Source organism: Conger conger, chromosome 11 (assembly GCF_963514075.1).
Source record: "Conger conger chromosome 11, fConCon1.1, whole genome shotgun sequence".
Taxonomy (NCBI): Eukaryota; Metazoa; Chordata; class Actinopteri; order Anguilliformes; family Congridae; genus Conger; species Conger conger.
In genome coordinates this window covers 22,519,604-22,529,715 of record NC_083770.1, presented here as the reverse complement: position 1 = coordinate 22,529,715, position 10,112 = coordinate 22,519,604, and positions in this window count along the sequence as shown.

The window sequence follows — 10,112 nt, the reverse complement described above, 5'->3', positions numbered from 1 at the left end:
ATCAAGTGAAAATATCAGAATATATTTGTCAAACTGCATATAGTCTGCATTTCAATGGAAGCAACGCACTCTCCAACAATATTCAAATGTGACTCAGAACTGTGCAGGTAATGCTTCTGTTTGTTATGGAGTTATTATAGTATGAACTCATCACCAGAGGAAAATAATTCAGTCCTCTGTAGAGTTTTTACTGTTTACTGCCAGCATGCATGGCTGATACACCTGTTACTGCACAGAAAAACATGGACTATAGCAGTGTGAGACTATTATCGTGGAGGGCAGAATAAAATAAATTACTGAGACTGCTTTTCTTTATTTAACATTCAGTACACCTTTACAAATCATATATATATTTATTTTAATGATAAAAAGGTTATTAGCTTTAGCTGCAGGCACAGGCTATGTCTGTTTGCTGAAATCACTTCTGTCTCCACCTCTCCCCCGTTAGCCATTCCTGTCAAAATCCTCCATTTGCATATATCTAGGCTTCTGCACTGAAAGCTGGCTCACTTGTTATCACTGATCAGAGATGATACATTTGAACAGATTTTACATCCATTTCTGTGGAAAGAAGACGTGGCTCTGGGTCATTTAACTGCTCCTGTGTGCTCTGAGCATGAGCCAGTACATCACGCATGAGACATCGCTGTGATCCAATCAGAGCAATTCCCCAGTTGTTCGTCCAATCACTGTCACTTCCAGTTGGCTTGCCAGGTTTGAGTCAAAGCTTTCACAGGAGATAACCAGTGACTGCTGGAATGTTCCAGGGTCTCTCTCTCTCTAACCTGCAATCCCGTAAACAAAAGCAGTATTTTACAAACAGATAAATCCCATAAGCTAAAAACACAGAAATCTCTCAGTTTAGCAGCTGCGCTGGCACAATTAGATAAGAATTCAAAGGATACTAGGTTCTGAACAGGAATTATTTAGGTCATTTGAGGGATGCAATGTTTCTCATGCAATCTGTTTCCTCCCCAAATCCTTCCACAAATGGGTTTGCCATCTTGTAAATGGTTATGTAGTTTACATTTGGAGTAAATGTCCCTCTGCATTCCGTTCATTTTCTTTATTTTCTGAATCAGTGAGTCACTCTGGGGGGTGAGGTAATTAGGGGATTCTCACATTTCAGCTGAATTTATGGAGAAAATTGAGCTGTAACAGATACATTCTGCTGCTGGGGGCATGTTCCACAAAGCAGGCTTAATGAGTTAGCTGGTTAACTGCACTGAGTAAAACCCACAAAGCAGGATTACTGAGTTAGCTGGATAACTGCACTGAGTAAAACCCATGAAGCAGGATTACTGAGTTAAATGGTAAATGGTCAATTTTAAATGGTTGGAATTTATATAGCGCCTTTATCCAAAGCGCTGAACAATTGATGCTTCTCATTCACCCATTCATACACACACTCACACACTCACACACTCACACACCAACGGCGATTGGCTGCCATGCAAGACACCGACCAGCTCGTCAGGAGCATTTGGGGGTTAGGTGTCTTGCTCAGGGACACTTCGACACAGCCCGGGCGGGGGATTGAATCTGCAACCCTCCGACTGCCAGATGACTGCTCTTACTGCCTGAGCCATGTCGTCCCCATAACAGCTGGATAACTGCACTGAATAAAACCCACAAAGCAGGATTACTGAGTTAGCTGGATAACTGTAATGAGTAAAACCCACAAAACAGGATTACTGAGCTAGCTGGATAACTGCACTGAGTAAAACCCACAAAGCAAGATTACTGAGTTAGCTGGATAACTGCACTGAGTAAAACCCAGAGTCTGCCCAAATCTGGAACATGGACTGAAGTGAAAATACTGTAGATGTTCCAGGTTCCAAGTTTCTGCCGTTATAATAATTACCTTGGCTCACTTTGCTAACTATGTGAAGATACTACACTGGTTTACTGTGGATTAGTTGACATACACATTTCCTATAGGGACACCATGCACTGTAAATTGATTACACACTCAGTGATCACTTTATTAGGTAGACATGTACACCAGCTTGTTAATGCAAATATTTACTCAACCAATTATGTGGCAGCAACTAAATACATAAAAGCACACAGACGTGGTCAAGAGGTATAGCTGTCAGAATGGGGAAGAAATGTAATATAAGTGACTTTAACCATGGAATGATTGTTGGTGCCAGACAGTGTGGTTTGAGTATCTCAGAAACTGCTGATCTCCTGGGATTTTCACACACAACAATCTCTAGAATTTGCATAGAATGGTGCAAAAAAAGCAGTTCTGCGGGTAAATACTCATTGTTAATGAGAGAGGTCAGAGGAGGATAGCCAGACTGGTTGAAGCTTACGGGAAGGTGACTGTAACATGCTTACCAAGTGTATACACGTATATAAAATTCTAACTAATATAAGGTCACAGAAGCTAACATTAAATCCAGAAATACCCAAATCCTTCCAAAAAGTGGTTTGATTTCCTGTTAATGGAAAAACTGTGCCTGTGTTCAGAATGGGTCACTGTGGCCGGAGGAGGAATAGGAGGATGATGAGTGAGATTTTCATCTCTTGAGTCTACCAATGGGGCAACACTGCCAGATGGGTAGGATGGGCGGCCATTTTGTTCCCAGTTGGTGCGCGATGGTGGCATATCCACCCATCACAGGTATTCATTCACATTCACTGGGCTGTTTATGTGGAGTTGTGTCTGGACTACATGATCACTTTAATCCCTCCAGTCCCTTTTCTCTTTTTTTACCTTTTCTTTTTGGTGTTGTGTGGGTTGCTTATTATTCACCGGTTCACTCCTTGATTGATTTTGGTTCCCTGTACACCCTTAAACCTCTCAGTGAATAATGACCACAGTGAAAGGTAATCAGTTTTCCCCCTACAAACCCCAGATATTCCCAGAAAATAATTATTCTGCTTTCTTAATATCCCCTTTGTTAAGTCACTAACTGCTATTTTACATTTCAGAAGTTATAAAATTACAGGAGCAGAAACTAAAGTTTATATTTCACAGCAGATGCATCTGTTTACTGGTATTGTAACAATTCCACTGTTGTCAGAATAATAAAATTGCTAATAAAACAAAATGGATGCAAGGCAAATAAAATAATATAATTAGGATTGCTCCTGCATTTGTATTGCACTATAACTATATTCAAAAGAACTATGGTGATGGAGAAAAGGAACATGAGCTTCAAAATCATATTCACAAAATTGATTTCTGCCTTGTAATCCAAAAGTAAAGGCTGGTTGCTGGCATCAGTAGAACCACGTGAACGCATTTACATTTTAGATTAACATTTAATATAAATCTGTTAAGCTGTGAAGCTATTGATTGCCATTATTTTCAGTTATTTTCAAGGAATCTAATCACACTAATACTGTAGATTTATTGGTTCATTCCAATATTATTTTTCTTTTATTCAACACCTTTATTTAAAGTGCTGGGTCAGTGAGGGTTTTTTTTTTTTGCATTCATACATTTTTTTTCAGGGTGCAATTTTCAATCACTATGATAGCAGGTTATACCATTTGAAAGCATTAAAACTCACGGTTCTATCTGTATAACCTATTTCAAGATGCCATTGCTTTAGTAACAATATTTTCTTATTTTGTAACATGTTGGTGGTAAAACAACTGTGGACCTCACCTTCTCTGAATTTTAGAAATCCATTTTGTGCAAGAAATAAGGTAATGTCAGTGTCCTTTTCATGACAAGTGTCTAGCGGACCAAATGGATAATAGTTTCTCATTCTAAAAATGTGCAAACTCAGAGACACATTAATAGAATTTACTCAGGAGCAATTATTGTTGTTCATTTCACCATTACACTGTTTTATACTTCTATGAAGGTACTTTTGCATAGAAATGCTATTATCTACCTTTTGTATAGGCTCTTTCGAACACAATGAGCCCAAGTACAACCATCTCTGAGCAGTATTTGTAATGTAGTTGCAGAGCAAATGCGTTACCCCCATCCTTGAGAAAATGTGTTACCCCTCATTTTTGGAGCTCATCAAATTTGAAAGGGGATTTGTCCATTGTTGCTCCATTGTGTTTCTAAGTGCACCAGCCACAGCTACAATAATCTGTATCGAGTCAAAAACAGAAAATCTTTTCAGTGAGAAAAAAAGCTTCCACTTTCTGTGTTTGAGCTTTGTTTTAGTAATATTTGGAGTAATTCTGCCTCTTGGAAAACCAAAGGATTACCTCTCAGAAGAGACCGCTAATAAAAATCTTAAAACACATTTTCATTCATTTGTTTTACCACAGTTGTTAAAGTAATATGATTTCCTGTCCATCCAATTAAGAAAATCACATTTTCACTAAAAATAGTCTTTTACATATTGCTGTTTTCCAGTGAAACATGTTTCTCATAAAAAATAGCACAAGTTTGCATTCATTTGACTGTGGTTGTTAAATTAACGATGTTTCCTATGCATCTGAATAAAGAAATGTGTAAAATTTTAGCATTTTTTCACTATTTGCACATCAGTCTTATATATTTGTATTATTTTCATTTGAAAGTTAAAATTAAATGAACATTTATATTAATTAATTCCACAATGGTTCTTAAATGAACATGATCCTCTCAATCAAAAATCTTTTTATTTTTATTTTGCAGTAATATAAAATAAAAATAGAAAATAATAATTAGAAGATTTACAGTGCAGCAGAACCAAGCAAAACACCAACATTGTCCTGGGATGAGGGGACTCATAGGCCTATTGGAAATGCTTACTAAAAGCCATTAGTTCCCATTGAACTAAGTTCCCATTGAAAACAACCCCCCAGGTGATGATTACTGTGAACCAACAACTCCAGATACGGCCATGAAAACTCTAATATCTGTCTAAAACTGAACACTGTTGTTTAGTGAATGACCACGGAGAGCTATAGAGCTAGCCTCATCGGCAAAGCCTGTTCTGCCTTACTCTGCGATTCAGATTAATGTGCAGGGTTCACTGTGCAGTCAGTTCCAATAACATGGGACTTCCCAGCTCGGGTCTGCCATTTTCTCACTCATTAGCCCTTTTAAATACCTGCCTATCGCCTGCACGCCATCTCCCAGGATCCTGTAGCCTACCCTGTACACAGTCCCCAAAATTAGACTCCCTACAACTCCATCAATGATCAAAACTGCTACTGACAAAACACTGAAGTCAGCAAGTGTGTTTCTGCTACTGTTCCTAATAGTCCTCACATCTTTAGTTTATTTTGCACAAACCAGATTCTTCTTTAAAAACACTGTACCATATACAGTTCTGTGGTAAACACATGATTCCATAGCCTACCTAACAAGCAGCAGTTTGCGGAATGCATTATTAATCAAGATGAGTCACGATTATACAACAAACAGATGGCCAATGCCCCTATTTTTGTTGTTGTAAAACAATAACAGGTGTCAAATAGGAATGCAGCTGATGTGGACATTAGGGACAGTCATGCCGCTGATTGTCTGCTCATGAAGAGAGCCCCGGCTAGCCTACAGCAATGGGGTTTTATAAACGCTTTATATTTGCAGCTTTGCTTCCAGAAAGTAAATTTTCATAAAAATGTAAATAATAAAAAAAGAGGTAGCGCGTATAAGCGGCGCAGTGAACGCAGCGTGCTCCCTTTGTGAATCGGAGCTGGGAGCCACGACTTTACTGGCGGGGAGAGGAGGAGCAGGATCCCGGCGGATAAATAATTCACCACACGCTCGTCACAAAGCTCCGTCTGATGTGACGGAACGAGCCGGGTGCCGTGAACGCGCTCCTGTTCCTGGGGCACCACGCCGTCGCGTCTGACGGTGAAGACACACCACGCAGCAAAACCGCCTGGCACCGCGCCTGCGTCCCTCATTATCCGCTGGTGGGCGTACAGTGCATTTTTTGACTGACAGTGGTGTTTGTTACATTTCAACTGAGTTCAATGTTATGTTTTCATTGTCCAGTTTTAATAAAACCTAAAAAACATGAAAATGTAGGATTGCATTTTGTATGTGGTTTGAGCTGGCTATATTATTGGCAAATTTGTATATGTCAGCCAGCTTTCCTGTCAGTTTTCCTTTAATTAACTGTGAAACTTGGCAAACTTAGCAAACTTAACTGTGGAACAGCTAGCAATTCAGGCTATTGTATTAACGTCTTCCGTGACAACGGAACTAAGGAATGGATAACTAAAATTTGAAAGGTGGGACAATATTTAGGTTGGAATTCAAATCCGATTGGTTGTGGCGAGGTGGGGTGGTGCCGCCAGGGATTTGCAGATGAACTAGGCTTTTGAGTCGCCCCGCACCGCGAGCTGTCCCTACATGCCTTGCTGGGGCGCCTCCCATTGAAAATGAATGGAGGCGGTGCTACCGCATGCTCAAACTGCGTTCAGTGTGCTTTCACCGTGAGGCTCCCGGTAAATCGACGCACTCCAGGAACGCTAATCTACCGTCACCACGAAAATTATACAAACAGAATTATACCCTATACCTGACAGAGTGTATTTTATCACTGTCGGCTACATTTTACTGTGTATCATTCAAACATTTGATTGGCTATGGAAAATGACCCTTAAACCCCTTGCACACCAAACCGTTGATATTTAGGCCTACCACACAAATTATTCATAACTTAATACATTGTACTGATAGCTATAACCCATATTTCCTTGTAACAATTGTTTACTATATTAAAGTTTTGAGTGGCATACAAACACAAAGGTAAAAGAAAATAGAATGTAAGACAATCACCAGCCCAGTAGCAATACAAATAATCAATGGTATCCCCATTGATCATTAACAGCAAATCATCAGGCAACCAATTCATTTAAGAATCTTGCTTGTACAGAACCATGGTTCTAGAGTTAAATCCAACGTTATAGCCGAAGCAGTAGCCACACCACCCTCTTTACTGTTGGCCCTATTTAATCTACATTATACAGCACATCAGCAGCAGGGTATGGCATAAGTAATGAGACATTTCATCAGTTGTGCTGATGTATAGACTTCACCGTTGACATTCCCCATTGAGTTCAATTATGATTAATTAAAACTTATGATCCCATTCATAACCTGACACAATGTAAACTTTTGAAGGGTAAACCCCATTTAGTCCATCATGGGCAACAAGTGTGTCAGTTTCTGGCTTGATGGAAATTCTAATGCACATTGATCACTTCTCCACGAAACTGAAGCTAAAGCAGTTCCATTATTAGGCCTGAATAATGTTTCTCCTGTGAAGACATTGGCCACATAGCTCCAAGAAATGGATTGTGGGAATGCACTGAATATGCATGCAGGCACTTATTTGGTAACACACACTGTACTATGGGCTGTAAGATTTATGGCACACTCTCAATGACTTACCTATCATCCGCATGCTTTATCAAACAGTGGGGTGAACATAGCTGGCTGCAGTATAGGTATATATTTTCTCTATGCAGATACACTGAGGGAGTCGCGAGCTGACTTTCTTAGTAGTCACCTGACATAACTTTTGAGAAAGTACCAACCTTACTCCCAGATAGTGTTCAGACCTGGAGAGAAGGACTTTTGATCATTTACAGTAGTACTGTGCCAAAGGGGATTTGAGCCAAATATGAGACATAGCCAAAATGTAAGCTTTATGTAACTGAAAGAAGCTTAGTATACTTACTTATACTTACTCACACTGGATATTAATACTCCTTATCTTAATCATTCCTTTATTAGATCATTGTTCAAGTGAAGCACATTAAGGTAAATTGCACACATAGAATTGCAGCTCTTTTTGGAGGTGGGAATTTATTGAGCATCAACACTGTAGGCAGGAAGTCAATGACTTCAAGCATTTGAGAGAAACCACCTGCTACAGGGGCTTTCCAAAGGACAGACAGCCAGTTCTCTTTGAACCCTGTTTGTTTAAAGTGCCCCTTTGAAGCTGGACCTCGGAGCAGATGAGTTACACATCATTTGTCTGTCCCAGAATGAGGCTAACGGGTATCAAACACCATCACACATCCACTCCATCTGGCACCCTATTGATGGATTCAACCTGGAACCAGACACCCTATTGGAGGATTGGAACTGGAACTTCATGCCCAATTGGAGGATTGGACCAAGAACCTGGCACCCTATTTGAGGATTTGACCTGTGATGTGGCATCCTATTGGTAAATTAGAACTGGAACGTAGCACCCTATTGGAGGATAGGAACTGGAACCTTGAAAGCAGATTCCCAAGCTGCAAAAAACACCACAGTAAATGACTATAACCACAGCCTCAGGCACTCGCACACAAAAATCTCACACATGGGTGCCTCAACACTGCAGCTTCCCTTTCTGTGTTTGTACATCTATTTTACAGTTTACATAGCACCTATGAGAATAAATTGTTGTTGTTTGTTACATTTCCAAAAATGTATATTGTGTACTGCATCATAGCTTTAAAATGTATGTGGAGTGCACTGACTGCAGAGTTTGACCCTGGACCCTGTGCTGTTAAGATCTGTCACAGCTGAACACCAGTGGAGCATGTGAGTGTGGCAGAAAACCCATTTCCTGTGGGGATGGTCATGTGTGTAATCACACTGATGCTGTCGTGTCTAGGAAACGACAGAGTCCAAATCTTCAATTTGTCACAAAACATCTTCACGAGGGAAAAGACGACACCACGGCAGCAAGTTCTTCAGGAAAATCAGACTTTATTTAGCACAAGTGCATAAAGCCGGATCAGTTCTCCAGAACTGAACCCGGACTGCCATTTTTACACCCATTTTATACACGGTTAAAACATAATTCTGGCCAATCACCCACACTGTTCTTATCTTAACTCCTCCTAAACCATCAGCTGATTTGGCAGCGCTACCTTCTCGGTTCTGAAACCATCGTGGCGAATCGCCCTATTGATTTCGAAAACAAAAAAGGATTTTATTACATACATCTTGCTTTGTAGGCTGTATTTTTAACAAAATAGAATCATTAACATAGGAATCATGTAAAACACGGTGCTATTTACTATATAGAGTTTTCCAGAACTTTCTACGACCTATAGATCGTTTTTGGTACCTTTTGCAGCATAATAATCATTTTTGGTACTTTCCACTTCATATTAATTATTTTACTCAACTTTAGATTACACATGGGTCACCCATGCACATCTAACACAAACATATCAGCAGTTAATCAGTTTGAAACTATACAGGGTACATATCATACTTTAATATGGATATATTGATACACTTTTAGCATACATCGTTGAGAGTTTTGGAGGAACCAGCCTGCTCATCAAGGTGGAGTCTGATTTTGACTTGTGATTGTTTATCATGCTTTTAGGAGGGAGATCTTTTGTTCGGTGAATTTTTCCCTACAATGCTCACACTGATTGTTCTTGGAGAAATTTTGCAGAGGTTGAGCTCAACCTATAAACAACCAAACGGGTGCAGTGTGTATCCAACTCCTTAACTGTTGTAACATCTCTACTCATCCTTCACAGAACTGATGAAGCCACACAAATGAAAAAAGGGACGGATCAGCTGTATGTCAGCCATTGCTTATTGACATACTTGGAATACAATGGCTTTTTACGCAAATTTAAAGCTTAACAATGCAGGCAAACATAACGTCAGAGGATCTATACATTTTAAAAATGGGAGGAGGGAGGCTTCAGGTTGGAGCCTATCCCAGCCTGCAGTTGGAGAGTGGCAGGAATACACCCTGGACAGGTGTTATTAATCCTCTTCTTCTTCTTCTTCTTCTTCTTTTGAATATTAGATGTATAGCCCACTGTATATAATCCCATATCAGATTGTCTATCCAAGTTTTTATTACATGATATATAGCTCATCACAATCCTAATTACAGTGTTGTAAAACCACATATTTATACCACTACCGAACTCGATTAAAACCGGAATGGCCATTCCGTATCTGTGAAATCTGCAAGATCAGAAACAGCCGCTCCTGTTTAATAGAATTTAGTGATCTATTGCTCTGAACCTTTGGCCTACAGCCCTGTTAAGCTCATTCCGTTTGGCCCATTGACTCTGCTCACCCCCGTTATGTACATTGAGTCTATGACATCAGCTCACCGCAGCACAAGAACTCCGATGGATTCTGTCTGAATGTAAATAGTCAGCATCAGCCGAATACTGTATGTTGAGTAGTGGAAGGCAAGAGATGGATTATG